At 42.7% G+C, this 26,128-nt stretch overlaps 2 long non-coding RNA genes across 2 annotated transcripts in view; one reads left to right on the top strand and one right to left on the bottom strand.

Annotated features, from left to right (window-relative positions):
• Nucleotides 1-5,633, top strand: part of LOC143681348 (uncharacterized) — a 56,568-nt gene extending 50,935 nt beyond the window's left edge. Inside the window, exon 4 of the long non-coding RNA XR_013174547.1 lies at nucleotides 5,411-5,633. This is a non-coding gene — a long non-coding RNA (uncharacterized LOC143681348). The remainder of the gene's footprint in view (nucleotides 1-5,410) is intronic.
• LOC143681350 (uncharacterized) lies at nucleotides 1,926-19,772 on the bottom strand. The gene is made up of 3 exons (XR_013174556.1): nucleotides 19,554-19,772; nucleotides 3,418-3,465; nucleotides 1,926-2,593 (listed from the first exon to the last, which is right to left on the bottom strand). It is a non-coding gene; the product is annotated as an uncharacterized LOC143681350 (long non-coding RNA).
• Between the last annotated feature and the right edge of the window lie 6,356 nt (nucleotides 19,773-26,128).

The raw sequence follows: 26,128 nt of genomic DNA, 5'->3' as shown, positions 1-26,128 counted from the left end.
CCCAGGAGACCCATAGGAAGCCTTCATGGGTCAGGCAGAGTAGGCTCACTTGCTGCCTGGGTTACCCGGCCCTCTCCAGTATGTCAGGTGGCACATTCCTGAATGACTATGCAAAGTGGTGCTGGGGCATGTAACTTCTCCCAAATCAGGAGTAGGGGCCAATGAGCACTGGTTGTTACTTGTGCTTAGAATATGTCACAAAGGCCAAGGTAATGTCAACAAAGAAGCAAGCTCTGGAGCAGGCATTGGCTGGATCCAACTGCTCTGGCTAGACTCACGGTTGTTTGTCAGCCAGTCAGGGAGGGCCACCCTAAAGGGTGACTGGGATGCCTGAGGGTTGGAAACACCAAAGATTCAGGAAGAGGACTCAATCTGTAACAATACTCATTGTAATATTCAGTGGGCCCAGCCAAGGTCCTTGGGGAGTAATGGTGGGGGAAAGGAGTGCTCAGCCTTCAGGCACAGGTTAGAAAAAAGATACTTATCATCATTCAGTTAAAAACAATGGAAGCAAAGTTACTCCCTCAGACAGAAACTTGGTGGGGGGAGGGAGGAGAGACTGGAGGGAGACCTTAGTTCCCAGAATAAAGTTCCACTTAAATCCAAAGAATGCTTGTGGAGAGAAACTACTGCTCATTCTCCCTTTTAAGCCAAATAATATCCTCCTGGCAAAATTAGAGTTGTTCTTGGCACTTGGAAGCAAATGTGAGGAGGGAATTAAAACACAATGCTTGAGAAAGGAATCCCTAAGAAACCTAAAGGCAGGAGCTTGATGAGATATACCAAAGAAAGATTGGTTGGTGGCAGGAACAAAGATGAACTGTCCCAGAGGAAATGGTGCTTTGGCTCTTAAAATAGGGCTAAATGAAAGTCAAGCACTCGGGAGTGCTGCTGGGTCAACCATGCAGTCGGCCCCAGACAGGCTTCCAGAAGCGGAGGTCCCAGCCCCTACCGCCTTCTTGCACCAGTGCTCAAAGGTCACTCCATTCCAAATCATCAAGGCTTCATTTTGAGATGCCAAAGCTTTCCCCTTGTGATTGATAAATATGGAAAGTAGTGAAACATGGCAGGGAGAGAGAAGAAGAGATAGCTTTCTTCCCTCCACCTGCCAAAAAACCGGAACTGCCTCAAGGGGACTTGGGTGAGTTTGACAAATGGCTGAATTGTTTAGAAAAATTTCTTCTCTGACAAAGGGAAGCTGAGACTGAACACCAACACACCACCGTGGTTCTCTGAATACCAAAGCCAGAAATACCAGTTGCCTTTCCACTGGTTTCACATCAAATGTCCTAGAGCCCAAGTGCAAACTCCTCAAGCCTATAGCAATTTGCAGAATGAGTGCTTAGTTCTCTGCCCTGGCAGGAATGAATGTGTCTTGCACACTTAACGTTCCCAATTAAAAGCATCACTGTACCCATGTGAATCATCAAGCTGAGACACTACATGTGCCCAACTCTAAAATCCTTTTACTCATGTAGGACTCATATGAAGTAATACCACTCTTTATGCAAGCACCTTTCTCCAAGTGGCTTGAAGCCCTTTACGAGCTGCTGGCTCATTCCACATCATGTTGCTTGGAGGGAGAGCAAAAGGTGAGGAAAGAGGAAAGGCAGGTGTGATCACTTGAATTTTATATGAGAAAACTGAGGTTCAAACAGGCCCTCAAGTGAAATGTATAGACACTTATGAGTCAGACACTGTCCATCGAAGAGTCAAAATTGCTATCCAGAATCCTAAGTGGATATTTTTCCTGCCCGACAATGTCATATGGCTGTTCAGACATGATTGTTTCGAGTCAGGCTGCCTCAAAACAGGTAAGCCAAAATGCAGATGCACCATATTTCACATTTAGAAACAATGCCCCTGCCCCTCAGTCTCTGAACCTGCTTGGTCCTTTGTTGGCTTCCCAGGCTTCCCCACCCTTCTCTAGTCCTGACTGGCTCCCATTCTGACAGTCACCTCTTTCCCTGACATTTACTCCATCTCCGACCATTGTCTGCTTTCTGACATTTCTCCCATTTCGAACCTCTACCAAACCCTGCCCTCATGTGCCTGTCCACACCCCTGGTGCCCAGAGGTAAGGCTGACAATGGGGTGAAGGTCAGGGTGTTGGTGAAGCTAGATGGACCATAAGTGCTCCATTTACTCACCACTGAGAAAAAATGCTGAATATTAGCTGGCTCAATTTTGGGGCCCAATCAAAATAGCCCCATGTCAAAATAGCTGCTGTAAAGTGACCTCTATTAAAAATAGCTGCATCCAAAGAACCGAGAATCGAAATGTCACCTGCTTCTGGCGCCTGACTTGGGACTGCTTTCACATGGCCCTGCCTTCTGTTCTGCTGTCTTCTGGTGTGTGGTTAATCAGGAGAGACGCTAGTGCCAGCCCCGCTTTTTATCCTGCTGCTTCAAGCAAAGCTTAGGGAGGTGTTACAGATGAAACTCATGGCACAGCCATGTGCTTCCACCTCCCCATGAGGCAGACTGGGCTGGCATCGGTTCTCTCCTTAGCCTCCTTCCTGCCCCTTCCTCCCACAAGTTCTTGCTGGGTCAAAAATGCAATTCTTTTGATGGTGCCAGACAGCCAGATGATGCTGAAAAAGAAAAAGAAAAATCAGGTTTCTAAATTAAGCTTAAGGCTCGTTTATAAAAATAAATAGCCACAGCCTTGCAACGTTCCCACAGCTCGACTTCCCTCTGTGATGAAACCCCTGCGGCTGGAACCCAGGATGACACAGCCGTGGGGCCCATGTCCTGGCCCCTCCCACTGTGTAGTACTCCCCTGGAAAGTGCTGACAGCAGTGCTTCCAGGGCCCAGCTCTTCACTGGGGGCCAGTCAAGGGCCAGGCTCCAAAGGAGCAGCAGGCAGCCAGAGCTTCCAAAACTCCCTGAACACCTGTGGGCTCTTGGCAGTAAACATCTAAAGCAAAAACAGATGATGTCCCTTTGACTGCTTTGTTGGAATGGAAGGTCCTCTTTGAGGATGTCTTCCATGCGCACCATTGAATGCCCAATACCCAGCTTAGGACATGGCACACACTGGGCACTCAATAGCTGTGGAAGGATGTATGAATGAATGAATGCTACCACCTCATTATCCATGCTCCCCAAACTCTCCACCCCAAATGGAATGAGCTTCAGAATCTGAAGAGAAGCATTCTTCTAGATTATGACGTTCAGCAAAGAAGCAGTACCCCTTGAGCTGGATGCTTTAATCTGAGCCTCCAGCTGGGGTGGGTACCTGGAAACTGGCTAGAGGCCACTGGCTAGAGGCCACAGGTGTTCACGGCCCCTGCCCCTGGGACAACCACACATGGGGCGGGGCATGCACAGATGGTAACAATTGCTAACACTCCTGGACATTCTCTCATTCTTTAGACTGCAGCAGCCCCAAGAGTGAGGTGTTACTAACCCTCACCTGTAAAAGCTGTAGGACAAAACAGTAGGTGAGCTTCTGGTCTTGTTCCTGTTGGGACACAAAAAGTGATACCCGGAATGACCCTGAAGGATGTTGTCAAGTCAGCATTCTCCAGAGAAACAGAATCAATAAGGGTATATATATATGAAGAGATTTATTTTAAGGAATTGGCTCACGCAATTGTGGCATTGGCAAATTTGGAATTTGTAGGGCAGCCTGGCAGGCTGGAAATTTAGGATGGAATTTAAGCCGCAATCTCCCCTGGGAAGATCCTGTTTTTGCTCTCAAGACCTTCAACTGATTGGATGAGGCTCACCCACCTTATTAACAAGCATCTCTTTTACCTAAAGTCAACTGATTGCATATGTTAACCACATCTCCAAATTACCCTCACAGCAACACCTAGATTTGTGTTTGATGGAATAATTGGTACCACAGCCAAGCCAAGTTGACACATAAGAATTAACCATCACAGAGGCTTAATAGGCCAACCACTTCCTCCTGTGACAGTAACAGACCTTGGTACAGATGATTTAATCCTGTCTACAACCCTCCCAAATCATGAAATTACATAAGACTGAGGGATCCTGGGACAATCTTCAGAAAACTGAAAATGGCTTCATTCTGAATCCTATAAGGATCCTCCTGAAGTTGAATGAAAAAGGGTGGTTCCACCTGAACTCCTGGGATCAGCTGCTTCCTGTGAGGATTCCACAGAGTCCCCAGTGATCAGGGAGTGTTTGTAGTCAGCATGTCAAAGTCATGAATCATTATCTTAGAGCAGTGGCACTGGATTATAACATTAAAAAGATCAGAAAAAACAACCATCAGCATCATTCAGACATTTGTCTTTAAGGATCCTTGTATGGACTGGCCAGAAACAGTAAAAGTGAGAAGCAGGTTCTTAATTAAACTCAGATGTACAGAATACATTACAGTTATATTTAGGGATAATAATGTATAGGGGACAAAACAAAATCTTAGCAGTGCAAACAGTAAAATAGCATCCAGCCTCATATAACAACACTCAACGGAAAAGCCTACGTCCTCTTAGACCCTTAGATCCTTTCAATCCCACAGCCTATCAGATTAACTACATGACATAGGACTTGAGCTGAGGACAGCCCCAGCAGAGGGTAAGCACATGGGCTGGTTGGGCACTACCTGCCAGATCTACAGTGACAACGCTTGGTGGCGCTTTTTTAGGGGAGACCTTTCCAGAATGACAAAACAATGGCATCCACAATGGCAGGCCTCTGCTCCAGTCTGGTGAGAATACTATGTGTTTCAAATGCCCCTAGCACTTCTTGTCCAGGACTCCCACTTCTAAAGTGGCTGCTCACTGACCCCACTGACCACCCATTTTCTATCAGGGTTGCAGAGATTCAAGAGAACAGGGTCCAAGACTCAGCTACAGGACCTTACTACTTGGAAGCTCAGTTTCCTCATCCATAAGATGGGGCAAATAGAAACTTTGCTGTCTGCCAACCATGGTTGTACAAGGATCACACAAAGCACTATATGTTCAAGTGCTTCCCAGTCTGCAAGCTATTGTTCCATGTTCAATGTTTTATAAAGTGTAAAAGCATTTAATGAGAAGTTTGTTTCTGATGTGAATAGTGAGAATTCCTTTGTCATAAATGTTTATAGTGCTGCCTGGTTCTCAGTCTTCTAGGAGTGGCTCATCCTGGTCACGATCCTTATCTGGTGCAAGAACCCCTGACCTGTTCTTTTCTCCCCGTGCCAAGGACTTCTCTCCCTCCTTCTTTTATAAAATTGTTTTTGTAACTGCTTCTTTCTTCTTACAATCCTTGAAATAGTACTAGGCTTCTAGAATGCACGAGGGTCTTGAGTCCTCCCTGAAGATATGTTGAAGTCCTAGCCTGCAGTACCTATGAATGTGACCTTATCTGGAAACAGGGTCTTTGCAGATATATTCAAATTAACATGAAGTCATATTGAATTAGAACCAACGTGACTGGTGTCCTTATAGGAAGAAGAGGACAGGCACTGGAGCAAAGACCATCCGCAAGCACAGACAGGGACTGGAGTGCTGCCTCTACAAGCTGAGAGACACCGAGAATGACTGGCGGACATCAGAAGCTGGTAGAGGCAAGGAAGGATTCTTCCCTATTGCTTTCAGAGGGAGCATGGCACTAATGACACCTTGGTTTCAGGCTTCTAGCCTCCAGAGATAATAGATTTCTGTTTTTTGAAGCCCCTTAATTGGTGGTACTTTGGGTGGCAGTCACAGACCCTAATACAGTGGAATAATTGGTGACTTGGATGCTCATATAGTCCACCCCTTCATTTTATGGATGAGAACACTGGGGAGTACAAGGAGTAGTCTCTCACCCAAGGCCACACATTGAGTCATAGTCATCTCTGCCCCTCTCCCAGCTTGGCAATGCCTGCCCTTCAGTGAGCCTTTGAGGATCACAGTTCAAGTATTTCGCCTCCTCCCTGAAAGCCATATATCTCCACTTTTGAACAAGTGAATATTACTTAAGCTAGGTTTTTTTTTAAGTAATATGGGGCAGGGAAGGGCAGGGGGGAGTAGGAGGATGGTAGCTTGTTGAGGGTAGTAGTTATTAAGATTGTCAATTATAGGAATGGGGCCTCTGGTGGCCATGCTGTCCTTCATTTCAATACATGATATCTTTGGAATTTGCCTTTTATTTTTGAAAAATATGGAGTCATGTCACTTTTGTAGTTATTTGTATTAATTTGAATTCTCCAAGAAATGACAGATTATATCCATAAAAGAATATAAACACCTAACATAAACTACTGTCAAGTTGTCTCAGAAGCATATGGTAAGAAGGGAATGAGGATTTGTTGAATGACAGTTCCTCTTCCAGCCCCTTGCCTTGATCCCAGTAGATGACCTCTGTTCTAGTTTACTAGCTGCTGGAATGCAAAACACCAGAGATGGATTGGCTTTTAATAAAAGGGGATTTATTTCATTAGTTCTTCAGAGGAAAGGCAGCTAACTTTCAACTGAGGTTCTTTCTTATGTGGGAAGGCACAGGGTGATCTCTGATGGCCTTCTCTCCAGGTCTCTGGGTTCTAATAACTTTCCCCAGGGTGATTTCTTTCTGCATCTCCAAAGGCCTGGGCTGAGCTGCAAGGGCTGAGATGAGGTATCCTGAGCTGCTTGGGCTGCAGCTCTCATTTAAGCACCAACCAATTAAATCAAACATCATTCATTGCAGCAGGCATGCCTCCTAAACAACTGCAGATGTAATTAACAACAGATGAGGTTGATATGCCATTGGCTCATGTCCACAGCAACACAACTTAAGGCACCTTCACCTGGCCAAGTTGACACCTGAACCTAACTACCATAACCTTGTATCTCTACAAGAAAAAAAACAAGGTTATCTTGTGTGTGAAATCCCTTATTTCCCCTCCCCAATCCCAACCAATTTACCCATCTCAGAGGATGAAGGGTCTTTACATTCTGCTGGTGACTATGGTCCTACCTGTGTGCTGGGCCTAGAGTGAGCAAACATCCTGGTTTGCTCAAGATTGAGGAAGTTCCTGAGATGTAGGACTTTCAGTGCTAAAAATGGGGACGATCAGGCAGACTGGGACAAGGTGGTTACTCTAGTAGGCCCATGCCCTCTCCCCAGGAACACTTCCAAACAAACAACAAATAATTATTGAATGAGTTGTTATTGAAGAGTACCAAATCACTATGTGAGATTGTAGCTCAGGAAGAGAATGAATAAATGAATAAATGCATTGGTTTGTTATTAAGGAGATTAATTGCGAACAGGGGAGAAAAACTTGATATCCAGGTGAGCAGAAGAGGTGAAATGTTCCATCAAAGGATTCATATAAAGAGGTAGAGACCATTTATCAAAAAGAAAAAAGCTTAAAGGTGAGTGAGTATAATCCATATCACATAAGAAAGCCACCAAACCACCATGGTACTTCCCAACTGTTCTTACTTTGTAGCACACACAAAAAATTACTGTATCTGCAATATGGGGTTAATGGTGGGGAGGAGCTACTTATATCCAGAGCTGACCAACCAAGGGTTCTGGATCCCCCAGAGACTTCCCAGCTCCCTGAGACCAAGGAATTCAATATCTTAGGTCTTTGTAATCCACTAACCACAAAAAACCACATGTCTAGTTAGGAATCTTTGAACTATAGCATACAGAGCTCCAGCTTAAACACACAGGGCTAGACTCTACTCCATTGCAAATCTAAAATTTTGATGCACATCTTCCCTGAGTTTCTGGCTAAACTAGCCAAGCCCAGAGGTCAAATTTCCTTGGACAACCCAATATTGTGGAGTTTCCACAAAGGGCATTTCCTGTAATAGGATGGTGTGGGTTCCTGATTACATCCCCACTTCATTGGTCCAGGTTTACACCAGATATACACAGAGCTGTAGGTTGAGCAATGGTCTAATAACTTTAGGCAAGAAGGAGGTAATTCTAGGCCACACTCAGCCTGTACTCTGTTGTTGGCTTGAAATGGGTATGAAAAAACAGAAACGTTTAAAATAAAATTCTCTTAACAATGTAAAAATTCTGAAATTTCCCATCAAAAAATTCAGGTAAACTGGCTGCCTTGGAAGATCTGGCTGCTTGCAGCCACAATTCCCTCATGGTCTCAAGTATCTGGATGCAAGTAGCAGCTGAGATGGAGGACAGGATAGTGTAGTGGACAGACGTGTTGGCTGCCTGGGTTCAAATTCCCTCCCTGACACTTACTAGCTTGGTAGCCATATTCATGAATTTAACCTCAGAGCACCTTAGTTCCCTCATCTTTAAAGCTGGTATTAGACTAATAGTGTGTGTATAAAAAATGCTGAAACCAGTGACCAACACAAAATAATCATTCAATAAAGGTCAAATGGCTACTGTACCCCTTACACAGGAAGCTTTGCTGTTTTTCCTACCCTCCTGGCCCCTTGAGCATAACTGTGTAGTCCAAATAGTTCAACAAAATGAATTTGGCAGTCACAGTGCAAGTCACCAGGTAATAACTCAAGCCTCCAATTTTTGCTGGGATGGTTTGCTCCCACCCCAAGCATAACATGTGTCCCTTCTCCCTCTTTGGGTTTCTCCCATATCCTGCTAGAACCATAATGACACCTGACAGCAAGGCAAAGGACACAAAACTACGCCAAGACCTCAGACTTTCTAATTAGAGGTTACTGGATAACAGAAAGAAGAACCCTTAGTTGCTTAAAGATATATCATTAACTTTCATGTATTGAGTCTTTCCCAGTCATTTTTGCCCTCCAAGTCTTTTTAGCACTTATAGGGAGAAAATCTTCTTGCATAGTTCAATTAGCTAGTCAATCAACCAGAAGTCACACATCCATGGGAAAAACTGGGAGTAGCTTTCTTCACAGAAAGTTGTTTTTAATAAACCAGTGTCTGCTGCTAAGCAACCTTGGTGATGTCTCTTCCACAATTGCAGCTAAATAGAATCCTTGATTGTCTGCAATGGATTAAACTGCTGCTCTTCTGAGTCAGAAGGCAGCAGAGAAAGTTTGACTAAGGTTTTAGATGAGTATAAAATATTGCATAAGAAGCAAAAAAGGAAGAAATCACTGGGTTGTGTTGCATAATGTATATAGTTATTTTACGCATGCTTTGGGGTTTGTCTCTTGTTTGGGGAGTTGGTGGTAAAGGCCTGGATTGTTCACTCACACTGAGTGGATGGAGTCATGGTCTGGGAGATGGTTTCCCTGGTTCTCTCAAGAAGGCTAATAATTAAAGTTGTGGTTAGATCTTACACCAAACTAAGAGAGGTCCGGTAGAACTCCCTGGAAGCAGGAGAGAGCCTTTGGGATGGATTAGATGTTGCAACCATCAAATCACACAGTATAGTCATTATGCTAAGAAAACGTGGTGAACCAGGAACCAGCCAATAAGAACAGCAGGAGAGTGGTACCATTCTTGATTGCTCGGGTCTCCTGACCTTCTTTGGAAAGGCTGAGCAGGGGCAAAACCACTCCACGATTCCTGTTGCAATGTTTAACATACTGGGTGACTATCACTCCCTTTGCTGAAAACATGGAAAATCCTTCAGTGTTATTTCCTAAGCCTCTAAATATGTATTTCCCCTATTAACTAAAGGTGGCTATTTCAACAAGATGAATAAGTTAACTTAAACATTTTAAGGGAGGAATGTTTGAGGTGGAGAAGTGGGATTTCCCAGAAAATGCATCATCTTCTTTATAACTGTTTTACCACCATCCTTTTGATACTCTTCTTTATAACTGTTTTACCACCATCCTTTTGATACTGAAAAGAGTACAACTGAAAATGTTTGCCTGCATTTAAATCAAATTATTAAGGCTGGCAATAAAACTGCAAAAAGTGTGAACTGTTACTTTGGCATTTTTTAATCTATCATTGACTCTTTGTTCCCTTTTCCTTGTGTCTAATCTCTAAAAAACATCCCCAAGACCCGAGGCTTCTCATACCACATCTCCTTGTGTCTCTTCCTACTGTGTTCTCTCATTTCCAACTTTTCTTTCCTCACCTGGGCTATGCAGTAGATTCTCAAGTAGGAGTGAGAACAATTTAGAGGCTTAAAAATATGACAGCTAAGACTATTTTCCCAACTCCATCATAACCCCTCTCTTCTTGGAGGAAAACAAAATAAGCAAATATATGGTACAAACAAACTATAATTTTGCTTTGGTGTCAGATTCATTGGCCAGGAAGCCACTTAACTTCACTTTGCTTCAAGGTTCCCAACTGTAAAAGCCTATGCTTGCTCCCTACTCATTACTCTGGATGGTGCAGGAAAGATTTATGAACAAAGGTTTTCAGAACTCATGGAAGTGATGGAGAACTCTGATTACTACATATGTTCATTGGGAGGGAAGATCATTTAGAACCATTGACGCCAACCACAGACTATTGAGAAGGTACTGACAGAAACAACCCCTCTCTGGGATAATAAAGAAGGTACCTCCAATCTGGTAAAAACGTATGCACCAAGATCAGCATAGAAAAGGTGCAATGAACAGAGATGGAAGAGAGGGTGATGAGGCAGGTGCTAGGACATAGCAGACCACATTTTGGGGGACAGTAGGGGAATCGAAAAAACCTTTAAGGTATAATCCTCGATCTGTAAATATTCTGCGTCTTGATCAAAATATTGGTTACTGAGTACATACAGTTTTCAATATTCATCAAATCATACACTAAATTTTACAGTGTATATAAATTTTATCTGAATTAAAAAGTCTATATCTCGATCTTGCTGAACTCATCAACATCTATACTCCAAATTCCAATTTTTAAAACAGCCCCCATATTTATATTAAAAAAATAATACATGCAAATCTGGATATTCATGTACAACATGATCACCGATACAGCCAGATTAAAACTGGGTTTCTCTGTCATTTCCTAGTAATTAGTCTCTCTGCATATTTGTAATGCACTGATAATCATTCAAATATCAAATGCCTTTGGAATCACTAAAGACACAATTAAATTGGTTGTGGCAGAGTTTAAGTGTTAAATATATTTTACTATTTTCTAATCTATTAAAAATTGGTAAGCATACACGGAAAAGTGAAAACTCTATCAGAACATTGGTTTGCCCAAATGACTCTATAATCTTACTAAACCTAATAGTAGAACTTAAGAGATATATGATCGAGAGCAAACTTGGAAAGAAATCGGCAATAACAGTTATTACGGAATTCAAGAATTAATCATTATTCAGTTTGACCTAAACTCCTTGTCTTACAGAGAACAATCATATCTGAAAGCAGCTTGAAGCTGTGTGCTTGGAAAGGAAATATCACACTTGTGTTAATTCAGATGCACTTCTGAAATTCAAGATTGTGTATTCTCTTTGCAATAGGAACTTCAAATAAACAAAGAAATAAAATATCGAGAATGGGCAGTCAACATAACCCAATGTCTTAATTTGCCACCAGTTGAATATCCTTTGTCAAAATTAACTCAGGATCACCTTTAAAGGTAGTGAAATGTCATCATCGTAACATCTTCCACTTCATTATCCCAGCTTGGGTAATTTCAGACTGAGACTTGCAGGCAAGCTGAGATCCTGTGAGGATTGGAAGGAGAAGTTGAAGCCCCTGCAACCCACAACAAAGGTCTAAATCCATCCCACTACTCCAAAGATGGAATGAGACTTCATTGACAGTCCTTATCTGGGAAAGGGACTGGGCTTGTATTCCCACCTCAGCACATCAACCAATGTGGGCTGCACCAGAGAAGGGGAGTAACCTTGCGCAAAGAAGCTTATATTGTCATAGGGAAACGCTGGAAAGCAAAACAGCTCCCCACCAGTTGAGGCAGGAGGAGGAGAGCCTAGAACCTGAGGGGGTGTGGGTGCTGCCCCACAGTGTCAACTCCAATATTTACAATATTGACTTTACTGAACGCCAGGCAATCTGCTAAATTCTTCACACACAGTTTTTAATTCTCATGATAGTCCTATGAGAAAGAGAGATTTTTATCCCTGTTTTAGAGCTAGGGAACCAGGAAAGCTAAGCAACTGGCCCCAAATCACCCAGCTATGGAATAGTAGAACCTGTATTCAAACCCAAGCTACATGTCTCCAAAGCCTTTGCACTTGACCAGGACACCATTACAGGGAAAATCCTGGATGCAGGGTGTGGTAGTTAGATTCAGTTGTCAACTTGGCCAAGTGAGCATACCTAGTTTTGTTGCTGCGGACATGATCCAATGGTACGTGAACCTCATCTGTTGCTAATTACATCTGCAGTAGGCTAGGAGGCGTGCCTGCTGCAATGAAGGACATTTGACTTAATTGGCTGGTGCTTAAATGAGAGACTGCAATGTAACACAGCCTAAGCAGCTCGGCATTCCTCATCTCAGCAATCGCAGCTCAGCCTAGGCCTTTGGAGATGCAGAAAGAAGTCAACCCAAGGAAAGTTGTTGAAACCCAGGGGGCTGGAGAGAAGGCCAGCAGAGACCATCCTGTGCCTTCCCACATAAGAAAGAACCTCAGTTGAAAGTTAGCTGCCTTTCCTCTGAAGAACTAACAAAATAAATCCCCTTTTATTAAAAGCCAATCCGTTTCTAGTGTGTTGCATTCCAGCAGCTAGCAAACTAGAACACAGAGTCATAGGAGCTAGCTCCCATCCTGCTGCAATACCTTCAGTCCCACTGTACTGTAGCCTCCACGAAATCCCAGAGCTCTGAATCCGTTCTCAATGCTGAGAGGGTAGACATGTTCCTGAAGCATTCAGGGTTCCCTTAGGGCACCAGGAAGTTAGGGAGGAGGGGGTGGCCTGCCCCCCCCTCCCCCCGCTTTCCAAGGCTGAGTCATCCAACTATGGATTAAGAGGTGTCTACAGTGGGTGGCGAACTTGAGCATGTCTGGGCCAGCATCCATATCCAAAGTGCTTTGGGCCAGATGTGTAGGAGGGTTGTAGCTCTGGGTTGCCCATCCATCTGGAACCAGGAGTCCAGACAGTAGACTGGACAAGGGTAATTCGACAAAAGCAGGCAGACGGTAAGGGTCCCAGCTGGCAGGGGTTAACAGGGACAACTCCATATCTGCTGGATGGCTAGACCTCTAGCATGGCTGGCAAGCCATAATGCGTGTGCCCCTACATCCAAACTTCTCCTACCATCACCACTGCCACCCCCACTTCATGCTCTGCACCCAGCCATGCTGAGCTACTTTTCATTTCTAAACATACTCCAAGTACTTTTGCAACCTCAAGCCTTCTGCCTGGCAACCCTTCTCCTCCTTCCTTTCTTTAACCTGTGTAACTCCTAATCATCCCAGGATGGCTTGCAGCCCTCCCTCCTTCAAGAACCCTTTCATAACCTCCTAAGACTGAGTGAAGTGACCCCCTGGGTACTCACAGAGCAGCAAGTGTTGTGAAGGTTATGTAAAGACTGGCATATAAGGAGACTGGCACTCAGCATTCTTTAATGGTTCTTACAGTGCTGAATTGGAGACAGCAAACTGGCCCTGGGGCTTGGGGTCTGCTGTATCTCCAGCATCTGGTACAAGGCAGAGCAGATAACAGGTGCCTGATATATATTTGTAGAAACAATAAAAACCTAAGTTACACAACTGGGTAACGTGGATGTGACAGCTCAAGGAAGGAGGGAGGCTAGGGTCCCCTGTAAGCCCCCAGAGACTGGCCCACCAAAGCAGCCCCATTCTGAGCTTCCATGTATAATGATCCGCTGTGCTTAGGATTGTGTAAGCAACTAGGAAGAAATAAGCCTGCTGGCTGAAGACACTTAGAACCTGTGACCAAGAGGACCAGGGCAGGCATGGCCCATCACATGGGGAGGACTGCTGCTCACAGTGGAATTCCCCAAGAGTTTATGTAAGAGGCTGTGGAAAGAACATGGGATTTAGGGTCAGACACATCTACATGAAAATCCCTGTTCTTTTACCTAAAGCTATGGGTGGAGGTTAAAGGCAGGACCTCTGAGGGCAAGACTTTCTGGATTTGATTCGTAGCACCTCCATTCCCCAGCTGTGTGGCAATGGACACATTACGTAACCTCTCTGTGTCTTGGTTTTCTCATTTATAAATTGAAGATAATAATAATTCCTACTTCACAAGATTATTATGAGGATTAAATGGGTTCATTATAAAATTCTGAGAACAGGGCTTGGCAAATAGTAAGTGCTATAAAAATATTTATTTAATCATTCTGAGCCTCAATTTTCTCATCAGAGAAATGGGTATATGTAGAATGCTCGGTTCAATGTCTGACATAGGATGCCCTCATAATCTTTGTAGTTATTATTTCTATTACTATAACTTCGCTCATGAATGGAAGATGCTTCCCGAAGATGAACTTAGTTGCATACCAGGGACCTTCTCCCTGCAAGGATTCTGATCTCTACTAACTATTTTGGGAAAAACTGAGCTGTTTCTTTGAGACTCTAGGCCAGCCACTTCCCTTATACCCTGACTTCATTCCTTCATGTTCTAAGAACGTTTTCCACAGGCCCAAACAATCACATGCAACCCATAACTCTGGAGGGGTGACAGGAGCCTACTTGGGTCTGGTGGAATCCGTCTCTTCACGCACATCTTCTTGCACACTCCTTACCCTGCATGCTTGTTCCAGGAACATCCTTCAGAGCAGGAGAGGGCAAGCCAGAGCTCAGGATCAACTGATCTGCCCAGTCTGAGCCAAGTCTGCACCTGCTTCCTGCCTCCGGATTTACCGTGGGTAGCCTGGTGGCTACTTGAGCCTGTACTCATCTGAAAGTTTATGTGGCTTGGCCTGCCCCACAGCCTTGCCGACAGCAAGTGGAGTTGGATGCCTCCCTGGGATCATGCTGTGCCAGCTTGCCCAGCTTGCTTTGGCCAGGTCTGCCTTGGTCCCACATCGGGTTTCACAGATGCAGCTAAAGCAGGACACCCCAGTGCCTAGAACACAGAGAGGTAGGGGATCTGGGTCAGGGCTGGAATTATGTTTGCAGTTGGACCAAGCAAATAGGCATGGAGAAAGAATCTGGGTCAAAAGCTTGGCAGATTGGCAGGAAATATGAGGCCTAAATTACAAATTAAAATGAATACTAGCTTTCCCTCTACAGAGGTTAGTTCTTGGTTCTCCTAAATCCAATTGGAATGGGTGTGAGACATGTGGTCTATCACAGGCTTCCAGGAGGCAACTAAATCTAGCATATATTTATTGAGCATTTGCCCTATGCCAGGATCGAGGTATACAGAAATAAGACATAATCCTTGTCTATAAGAAAATAAAGTACAGTAGGGAAATCATCTAAATAATCAATTGTCCTAAAATGTGATAAATGTATCTGAACAGTGCTGTAAGAGGCCAAAGGAGGAAGAATTCTTTTTTGCCTTGGACCAGATAGGGGAGCATAGATGAGGTCACATTTGAGCTGGATTGAAAAGGTCTTGAGGTGGAAAAAAAAGGGTGAGAAAAAAAAGAGGGAAAAGGAATGATACAAATTGAAGTTTCAGTGGTTGAGAGATTTCAAACAGAGTCGAGAGGTCATTCTGGAGGGGCTTCTTATAATTATATGGATATCCCTTTTTATTTTCTAAGAGGTTAGAAAAACTGGAAGGAAATATCTGCAACTATTGAACTGATTTCCAGTAGCCCTGATTCTTGAATACAATTATATAACTATATAGCTTTTACAGTGTGACCATATGATCATGAAAACATTGTGGCTGACATTCCCTTTATCCAGTGTATGGACTGATGAGTAAAAAATAAGGACTGAAAACTAAATAAGTAATAGAGGGGAATAAGGAGCATGGGATGTTTTTTTCCCATTTTTTATTTTTATATGTATTTTTTTGTGTAACAAAAATATTCAAAAATTGATTTTGGTGATGAATGTACAACTATATGATACTGTGAACCACTGGTTGTATACTTTATGATAGAATATGTGAATATATCTCAATAAAATTGCATTAAAAAAAAAAGAGAAAGAGTGAGAAGAGCATCCCAAAAAGAATTCTGTCCCGCCAACCAGGTGGGTGCCTCTTCCTCCCTTCTTTCTTTGTATTTATCCCATCCAAAGCTTAGATCTTGGGTGAAAAGTACAACCTTCATGCAATAACTAGTTTATGATTAATAGTATAGGTATAGAGACAATGTTAAACATATCCTTTAAATGGCTCCTGTTCTAGGGAAACAGTCAACCAGAAAAGACCCCAGCTGAAAGGATGGTTTGGTCTGTTCTGGCTGAATATCACAGACCCCACAGCCTGCTTCTAGCTATGTAGTAACAAGTTTTAGGTTTTCAGCATGCCAGAATTTTTCATCACTGGATATCATGCGGCCTATTTAGATGCTTTCCTTATGATATTATTTTTCATCTATGCACCATATAACATTGGTGTCTCTCAAACCCTAGGATAGATGAATGATCTCAATCTCCTGAAAGGTAAAGAGGGCTGTAGCCCATTATTCCATTCTCCCAGAGAGTTTTTTTGATAATGAATGAGTATCTCTCTGAACTTACTTTGGGAAGTTTTGTAACTTGACACCTTTATAATTAGTAATAATAATTTTATTAAAATTGAAAATAGTGCATCTTCCATTGTGAAATAATTTAGTCAATTACTATTAGGGGACATTTAACTCATTTAAATAGATAAGTTTAAATATGTCCCAGTGTTAAAACAAACATGAATATATTAATCAAGAGAATATAAAATCCAAGTAATTTCTTAAATCAAAACAAAAGACAAAAAAAAAAAGAACATGAAAGACACTAGATGCAAAAGGCTACACTGTGTGACTTCATTTATATGACATGCCAGAAAAGGCAGTACCATAGGGTTAAAAATCAGATCAGCAGTTACCAGGGGCAGGAGATAGGGGGAGAGAATCAATGCAAAAAGCCTAAAGAAACTTTTGGAGTAATGGAAATGTTCTATGCCTTGATTTTGATGGTGGCTACATGACTGCAAATACTTGTGAAAATTCATTCAACTGTATAATGTAAAAAGATGAATTTTACTTTATGTAACATTTATCTCAATAAACCTTGAGTTTTAAAACAAGTCAGGTTGCTTCAATCTCCCCTTCCAGGCCAATTTACTGCTTCATCTGTTCTTTCTTATCTGCTTTTCAGAATGCCTGGGAAGAAGATTGTGAGAAGTACTCAACTAACCTCTCCTCTCCCTAAAAGGGGAGTTTTTGAATGGGATTCTGAGTGAGACAGACCCCAAGATCTTGAGCAATCTAAACTTGAACAATCAATTCAAGAGTAGATGTGTAGGTTACTCTCATATGTGATATAAAATACAGACATCACCTACATGTAATATTTGAAAGACACATAATCTTTTATCCCAGTTTTCTAGAAACCTGATCATGTTTACTTGCTAAACAATTCTCAATTGAGCATGTTTACTTGCTAATATGTCTCAATTGAAGGTCTCCTTTCTACTTTTCTCCTCCTTTCACAATTTCCACTGCTCCTCTCCCCGCTTTCACTATTGTAGCCTTCCCTCCAGTCGACTGCCTCTTTCAAGATATCCCTTCTTCTCACTTTTTTCACCTTGGTTACCTCCATGCTCTGGTCAAACACTTGCAATATGCTAAGGACACCCTGGCACTATTCCAGGCTCAGATGGCAAAGAATGCTGTTTCATGTTTGTTTGTTTAATTTTCTATATTTCTACAGACCTTTTCCTTGAAAGGTTATGTGGAGTGGCTTTAAACACTCTAACTAGACCTGAAACATATCAAACAGAAGCCTATGTATTGCCCGCCTGTAATGCATACATGGCCTTGACTAGCTGCTACTATACCCCATATATATAAATGGTAGGTAAGAAATGATTGACTAGCAAATCACAGCAAGGTAGCAATAGTCTAGTTTCTAATCCCAGTGCCATAGAGGTTGGGTCCTTGCAGCCATTTACCCCTGAGCAATGTAATCACTTCAAGTTGAAAATGTTTCTCTTCCAGCTGAAAGCCAGGGAGACTTATAGAACTTCTGGCAGAAGAAACAGTGGCTGCTGACTCTGCTTCCTCTATCCCAAGATAATACTCCCAGGCAGCTCTGGGAGAACTGGAAGCAAGTCTCTCCCCCAGCATTGGCAGGGTCTCATAAAACAGCCAGTGAAAACACAAATAGCTTGGGCTGTATAGAGAAAAGCAGTTGACACAGACTTTTGAGCTTTTACAAACAAAATACTGAGAACTCTTGGCAATGAATATTAGGACTAAGCAGTGACGAGTCCCTAAGTTTCAATGAGAGGCATGGATAAGGAGGAACAAATGGTACCAGATCAAAATAAGGGCAAGCAAAGGAGACCTAGATAAGAAGGAAGGAAGAAACAGCCAAGGTTATAGCACCATACTTATTAAGGAAGGTACAGTGGGTTGAATAGTGCATCTCCTAAAAGTCAGCTCTGAAATCTCAGAATATGACCTTATTTGGAAACAAGGTCTTTGCAGATAAAATCAGCTAAGGTTCTCGAGATGATATCATTCTGGCTTTAGAATGCTAAATCCAACAGCTGGTGTCCTTATAAGAAGAGGAGAGGACCCCCAGAGACACACAGGGAAGAATGCCCTGTGATGATGGAGGCAGAGATTGGAGCGATACCTCTACAAGCCAAGGAATGCCTAAGGCCATCAGAAGCTAGAAGAGGCAAGGAAGGAAGAATCCTCCCCTTGAACCATCAGAGAGCACATGGCCCTGTTGGCACCTTGATTTCAGACTTCTACCCCCAGAACTATGAAATAATATATTTTAGTTGTTTTAATCCCCCTGGTTGATGGTACTTCATTTTAACAGCCCTGGGAAATTAATACAGAAAGGAACTGGCTAATAATCACATCAATGCTACCCTTTATTAAGTGTCTCTAACCTATGCTAGGAGCTCTACATATTCTGTGTCCAATCCTAAAACAGCTATAATTGGCTTCCTGTGAGCCCGTTTATAGACAAGGGTAGTGAAGCTTTGTGGAATATAGTAAGCAGCAGTGTCAGAAGCCCAGTACCAAGGTTTCCCTGGTGTCCACACTTATTTTTTTTTCACCATCCATTACAACATCCATTATAACTGTGGTTAGAGTGGAACGTCATCCGTAGTAGTTCATTATATTGAGTAATGGAATGGAGTCTGGGTAAACTGAACATAGCTGGTTCCTAAATGTGGCTTCAATTCAGCTCAAGTTACTCTTTTTTTATTGTCTTTACAAAGTTCCAAGAAACAGAACCACAGTAAATTATGTTAAGAGGGAGATGCTTAAAGTGGGTAAACCTAATTGATTGTTGCATTCTCATGTCCAGAGTGGGCCAAGCAGAAAAGTAGACCCTTCATTGAAAGAAACTCGATAGGGTCAATTTCTGTTCAATTAACAGACACTGGGAAGATGTGGTCTCTCCAAGGATGAGGCTAAAGTTTAATGGAAGGCAGGACAGACCCACCAGATTTCTGAACAAAAAAAAATCCATGGATTCATTTGATTACAATACTCCCAGGGCTAGGAAGGGGGTTGCTGCAATGATTGGTGAAAATTGGCAAGACCAGTAGGGGCAATCAGGAAGAGTGCAGGAGGCAAACATAGGGTGGAAGAATGTAAGCAGAAGAGAAGGAGCACTGAATGGTGGCAGCAGTGGCAGTAGTAGGTGCTGTTTGGCCCAGACACCTAACAGAGTACCTGGTCACGGACAGGAACAGCTAAGATGTCTTTGATCCCTGGGTAGGAGCCCAAAACTTCCAGCCAGGCCAGCCCTTATTCTGGTGCCTCAGTCTTTGAGTTCCCATAGTCTGTGACTCAGACTTTGTGTTGTCTTGGATGGAGAGGGAGTAAGGCAAATGATTAGCTCAGAAGGGAAAAAGAAGGATGTCTGGCAACCACTGCACAGCCCCAGGGAAGGGGATCCCACCCAACTGGCTCTGTCTTCCTCTGACTGGACTGTTGTCATAATAGCGCCTCTGACTCACACAACCTAGAAACCTAATAATTAACTTTGACTCTTCCAACTTCCTTCATCCTCATACTTGGTCCCCAATATCAAGGGATTTTACCCCCAGACTATTTTTAGAACCCATTCCCCTACTCTACCCCACTGCCAATGCCTTGAGTCAGACCCTCATCCTTTCTCTTTCAGATTGAATGCCTTCTGACTGGTCTTCCTACCTCCAGCCTGCCCACTACAATCTGTTCTCTAAACTACCTCCTCTGAAATCTTCCTGAGAAATAAGCTAGACCTATCACTACACTGCTTCCTATTATCAGAGAAATTCTCAACTGGACGTTCCCCTGATCCCCAAAAATCCAGTTACAAACTTGCACATTTATGCCACTGGCAGAGGATAGCAAATATTCCTGTTTGTTTCCATATGTTCCAGCCTCCTTTGCAAGTGACTGGCTATGCCTAATGGAACATGAACAAAAGTGACAGTCTCACCTGCAGGCTGAGCTAGGGTGCATCCTCCTTTGCTCTCCTCCTCTGACATAGGGACTTTGTAGGACATGTTCTTTAGGGTTCAGCTGCAACATGAAGAGGGATTCCAAACCACCAGTGAACTTCATGTGAACAAGAATAAACTTTTGTGCATTAAACCACTGAAATTCGGGCATTTGTCTGATGCTGCAGCTAATGTCACTCAGTTGATCAAAATACCCCTTGATATGGTTCACTGAACAGGAAAGCTCCTTTCCTCTTGAATGTTAATCTCTCGACTCAGTGCAGAACAAGTTTTATCTAGGCTTGCCCATGCTATTTATTGGAAGTTACATAGGTTGGATGATTTTTTTAAATGGGAAATATATTAATTACTTTTTCATAATTGCTGTATTTTGGGAGATTTTTTAATCTATGGAGAAATGTGATCCACAGGAGAGAAAGTACAAAAAGAAAGCCCTTGGGAGAGTATAATGGGGACCACTGTCCACCAGAATACAATCCAAACACAAAGCCTTAGCAAAGCAGACACAAAGACTTTTCTGATCTTGTTGCCAACAGTTTGTTTTTCCCATGTCTCGGTCATCCTGGACATTGACTCATGATTACCCAATCACACTTGGCACTTTCACATGATCTTGCACTTGTGCATGCCAGTCTTTTCCCATAGCCTGTCTGAACCCCTCATTCTTTAATACCCAGCTGAAATGTCACCTTTTCCACTGAGCTCCCTCAGCCATAATCTTAGTTTTGGTGCCTCTTTCATAGTATTGGAGTTTGATCTTTGCCTGTCTGACTCTTCACTAGAAAGTGAGATTCTCCTGCATGGTAGACCAAAGCCCTTTGAAGATATGTTAAATACAGGAGGTGTTCATCAGCTGCAGTCTCCTTTGGGTTATCCTCCTAGGCAGTTTGGGTGGACTGGTAGAACATGACAGTGGATAAAGTACTTGTATAACTGGGCCTGCTTGCTGGTCCTCATCATGCTGTCCCCTCTGAGCCCACATATTGGCAGGTATTTCTGCCACATTCTCTGCCTCTTGTCCTTCAGAACAGATGCCTTTTTCTGAGAGAAAGGCTTTCCCCAATCACCCTCCCCCTCTTTCTCCTCACTCTACTTTATTTACCTCATCTGGCACAATATATTTCACAATTATTATTTATTTTGCTCATTATTTGTATCCCCACCTTTGACTATAAACCGCATGAAGTCAGGGGCTTCATTTTTTCTTTTTTTGCATGGGCTGGCACCAGGAATCAAATGCGGCTTCATTTTATTACTTTTCTAGACCAGTGCTAAGTACATGGTAGGCACTCTATAAATATATTTGAATGAATGAATGATAGAAGTCTCACACTTTAAGAAATCAAATATATCCAAATTCCAGCCTTATATTCTCAAACATTGTCTTCATAAAGCTATAAAACTTTGAAGCAAGAAAGGAATTTAAAGGATTTATTTCAGCCCAGTATTCACATTCAACCAAAGTGGAGATGGTGGTCCCACACAGTGAAGAGACTCATAACCCTTGTCTGATTCCTGTTTTTTTTATTCCTACCACAATGCTGCGCATGCAGTGAGCATTCAATCAATCAATGTGTGATAAATGGAGTTAGAACTAGAAGAGATTGAACAGAGTTGGTGTCTCTGTGCTCAGCTTTCAGCCCTCAGATAAACTGAATTCAATGACATGATCCCCTATACTTGACAAAACATAGGAGCTGGGGACCCAGCCTCTTACCTTGTGGTTAAGTCAGACCTGTTAACCACACTACTATTGTGCCCCCAAATCTGCGACACAGCTGGCACTCTTTGCTGGTCCCCAAAGGATCAAACAGAGAAAGCAAACCTTTCTTTAGGACAGGAGCACTGACAATAAATACAAATTTCAGCTCAGTATGGTAAGCAGTGATTCAGGGGCCCAGGAACTGAAAGCTCGTTCCTCCTCTGCTTTGCATTCTGAGTCAGTTACTGAAAATGTTTAGGTCCCCACTTTTAAAGAAGTCCTTTAGGTAGGAATAATCAGTATATCATCACCAAGGTCTTGGCATATAGTCAAATACTATAAGCCTTAAATCACATAGCCAATCAAACAGGGCCTTCCACAACAGAGGGGCATAATAACAAAATTCTAAATTCAGTAGCTCATAATAGAATTGCTCCTTTAGACAGAAAATCATCACTTTTTCTATTTGTTCTATGATAGATCAGTTTCTGCCCTCAGACATGAAAGCACAGAGAGCTCTTTGGCTAAAGAGCCCATTTTAAACACTTGCCATTAAACAAATTTAGGAGATTTCATAGCCTGATGCAGGATTTTCCAAAATAGACCCAGGTACCACTATTCCCCTTTTCTGCAGTTATTGCAGACATCTATCAATAAAACTGAGCCTAGAGCCCACATCAAAATTCTGAAACAAGGATCTAGGGAGCCTCTGATGGCCTACAGGAGCTGGCATCTGAAATGAAATTGTTTGCCATCCTAGGTTTAGCTGTATATAGCCAGGAACGAAATGAATAAACTGTCCTAAATCTTGTATCTAGCTCTGGGGCATGTCTTTCTAAATAAAAGATGGTTGTTTGGCTTGTAAGATTCGTTTCCTTTCTGTCTTTCTTTTTCCTTCCAAGCAGATAAAGCAGTATACAGAATGAAACCATTCTTTCTCAGTGAACATCAAACTATAAATTTTCAAGTGCCCTATAATCTGGTATCATGCTCTCTCTCTCATCTCCTATTAAACAAAGCCAAAAGTCGATGGCAGTCTCATTCAGTGTTTTCTAGATGCAAATGGTTGTGCAAGATGCAATGTTTTGGGGAGTCACCAGGTGGCATTTAATGGAGGCATTGGCCAACTATCACAGGAAGAGTGGCTTTGAGCTCACACCATGGTTCTCCATGTTGGCTGCCATTGTCCGGTGAGCATGTTGGAATAACCCATCACCATCTGTCTTTATTTTGCTAACTTACTCAGTCAGACACCACACAATTGAGTTCTGCAAATGTTGGCTCTCCAGTACAGCAATTAAGGAGTCTCTTTCTAAACAACATCACCGCACGGCATTTTCCGTGCCTTGCATAGATCTTGAAGCATTCAGGCTCATTTTGACTTGCTTTGCTTATAAGGATTGTCATCTTCAAAGATTAGAAAAAAAAAATTGGCCTGAACTCAAAGCCACAACAAGGCATGGCTTCTCTTTCCAAACTGAGAACATGCCAATCAAACTGTTCCTATCACATAAAACCACTCACAGCCCAGCAGAGGATGTCGGGTTGTGCTTGTGTAGCTCAGGGAGGCACAGCCACCAACTCCAGGGTGCAGCTTTTTAGAGGGCATTTTGTTGTTGTTGATGTAATTTTAATATTAGAGGGATTGGCAAGGGTCCAAGCAGGGGGAGTGAGATACGTGGCAGTAAGAGAAGAAGTAGAGAGAGGATGGGAGGAAGGAAAAAAGAAAGGAAGGGAGAGAGGGAGGAGGGAAGCAGTTAATTGAGTGACTTCTCTTCACTTGTTAGTTCTAGAAAAGGGATGAAATAAGATCTCAGTGGCCTGGAAAAAGCCAGAAAATGGTATTTGTTCTTCCATTTTCTGCTAATGCATTCATATACTCATTGTGTATGTGTTCAAGACCTACTGTCAGTGGCTGGCACTGTACTAGAAGCTCAATACAAGATGGAACCAATTTGCCAAGAGCCACTGACCTCATGGAGCTTACAATTTGTGGGGTGACAGATATTAATCAAGTAAACACAATCACAGATGGTTGTTGTGAAAAAAGACAGCAATGTGCCACACAGTACACGATGGGCTCCTCATCTCGCTGGGGGTCAGGGAAGGGTCCCTAAAGTAGATGAGCACAAAGTATCATTCTGCCTTGTTGTCCACCACATTTAAATATTCTGCTTTGCAATTAGCAGATGCTAGCTCAACATTTGGTGATCTACTAGTAAGGTTATATTGGGCATGGAATGAGGAAGATATAGCAAAAAGAAAACCACCATGAGAATGCAATTCTGGTCCCTGATGAAGAATCAAGAGTATACCCCAATACAAGTGTAGACTGCAGCTTTTCCCTGCTGTTTTGCTAACCCCTTAACTGTGGCTTGTTTTTTGGTACAGCCTACTGTGCTGGTTTGAAAGGATGTACATACCCTAGAAAAGCCATGTTTTAATCTTAATCCCATTTTGTAAAGGCAGCTGTTTCTTCTAATCCCTATTCAGTACTGTATGTTTGAAACTGTAATTAGATCATCTCCCTGGAGATGTGATTTCAGGAGTCACATCTTGATGTGATCTTGAGTGATCAAGAATGGTCGTTAAACTGGATTAGGTGGAGACATGTCTCTACCCATTCGGGTGAGTATTGATTAGTTTACTGGAATCCTATAAAAGAGGAAACATTTTGGAGGAAGAGAGATTCAGACAGAGCAGAGAAGAATGACACAGCCATGAGAAGCATAGAGGACTAGCCAGTGACCTTTGGAGATAAAGGAAAATGCCTCCCGGGAGCTTCATGAAACAGAAAGCCAGGAGAGAAAGCTAGCAGATGACACTATGCTCACCATGTGCCTTCCTAGCTGAGAGAGAAACCCTGACTGTGTTTACCATGTGCCTTCTCACTTAAGAGAGAAACCCTGAACTTCATTGGCCTCCTTGAACCGAGGTATCTTTACCAGGATGCCTTTGATTGAACATTTCCATGGACTTGTTTTAATTGGGGCATTTTCTCAGCCTTAGAACTGTAAACTAGCAACTCATTAAATTCCCCTTTTAAAAAGTCATTCCATTCCTGGTATATTGCATTCTGGCAGCTAGCAAACTAGAACACCTACTTCTTCCTTCATCACTTACTTTTAGACTTATATGTTCACTAAAAGTATCTTGTCTCCATTCATCTTTTATCTTTTTGTTCAAAGACTCAAAGGACTGATTGACCAAAAGTGGATTAAACATTAACATATTAGTTCACACCACTAGCTGAAATAATTCTTCAGATTTGATTCACTGTCAAATTTTAGAAAGCATGAGACAATTTGGGGAGCCAAGAAGAGAGAAAAGCAGAAAAGAAACCTCCTCCCTTGTTTATCTTCTCCACAGTACCTTCATGGTGAATTCTATCTTACTGCATTTTCAAGGTTTCAGCTATAAATAAAAGAGAGGGCCTAGATCCTGACACATTAGCATAAGTTTCAAGCAAAGGCAGAACCACTAATTTGTTGTTTTTAGGAGCTGCAAACTCCTTGGCTTTTGTTATAGGGGCTGGAATAGATGGACGCTGTGGGGGTTAATATGGTCTCACTTAGTTGCCAGAGCATTTGTGAAACTGACAAACTAGTACATTTGTCATTAAATATTTGAGGTTTGAAACCTTTGAGGTCATCTCCTAGGAGAATGACACCACCAGGTAGTTTAAAGACTAATCCCAGCTACTGCAGCAATGGCGGAGACTTCTTTTGTTTTTCTTTATTTCAATAATACTCAATACCAAGGCTGAATCCAAGCAGCTGTCAGAGGAACTCATCTGTCTGGATGCTGTAACATGTCAGAAGGTTCAGGTTTGTGGGGAGTCCAGGAAGGGGGTCCCTGTTTGGGGTGGGCTGAGGCTAGAGCTGGTTGCCCTATTCTCCCCACCTCTCTGGGATTTACCTACATCGTGGGCCTGGTGGGGTGGGTGGGTGCACGGGGCAAGTGGAGATGCCAGAGGATGAGGAAACAAAACCTAAGCTGTGGCCACACATAGAGGGTGTCAGACCCATCCAAGCAGCCACCACCATTACTGTGGAAACTAAAAGAAGCTAAAGGCCACCAAAGCAACCCTAGCAAAG

This window comes from Tamandua tetradactyla, chromosome 4 (assembly GCF_023851605.1).
Source record: "Tamandua tetradactyla isolate mTamTet1 chromosome 4, mTamTet1.pri, whole genome shotgun sequence".
NCBI lineage: Eukaryota > Metazoa > Chordata > Mammalia > Pilosa > Myrmecophagidae > Tamandua > Tamandua tetradactyla.
Note: the sequence above shows the minus strand (reverse complement) of the source record. Positions and strands in the feature narration are given on the sequence as shown.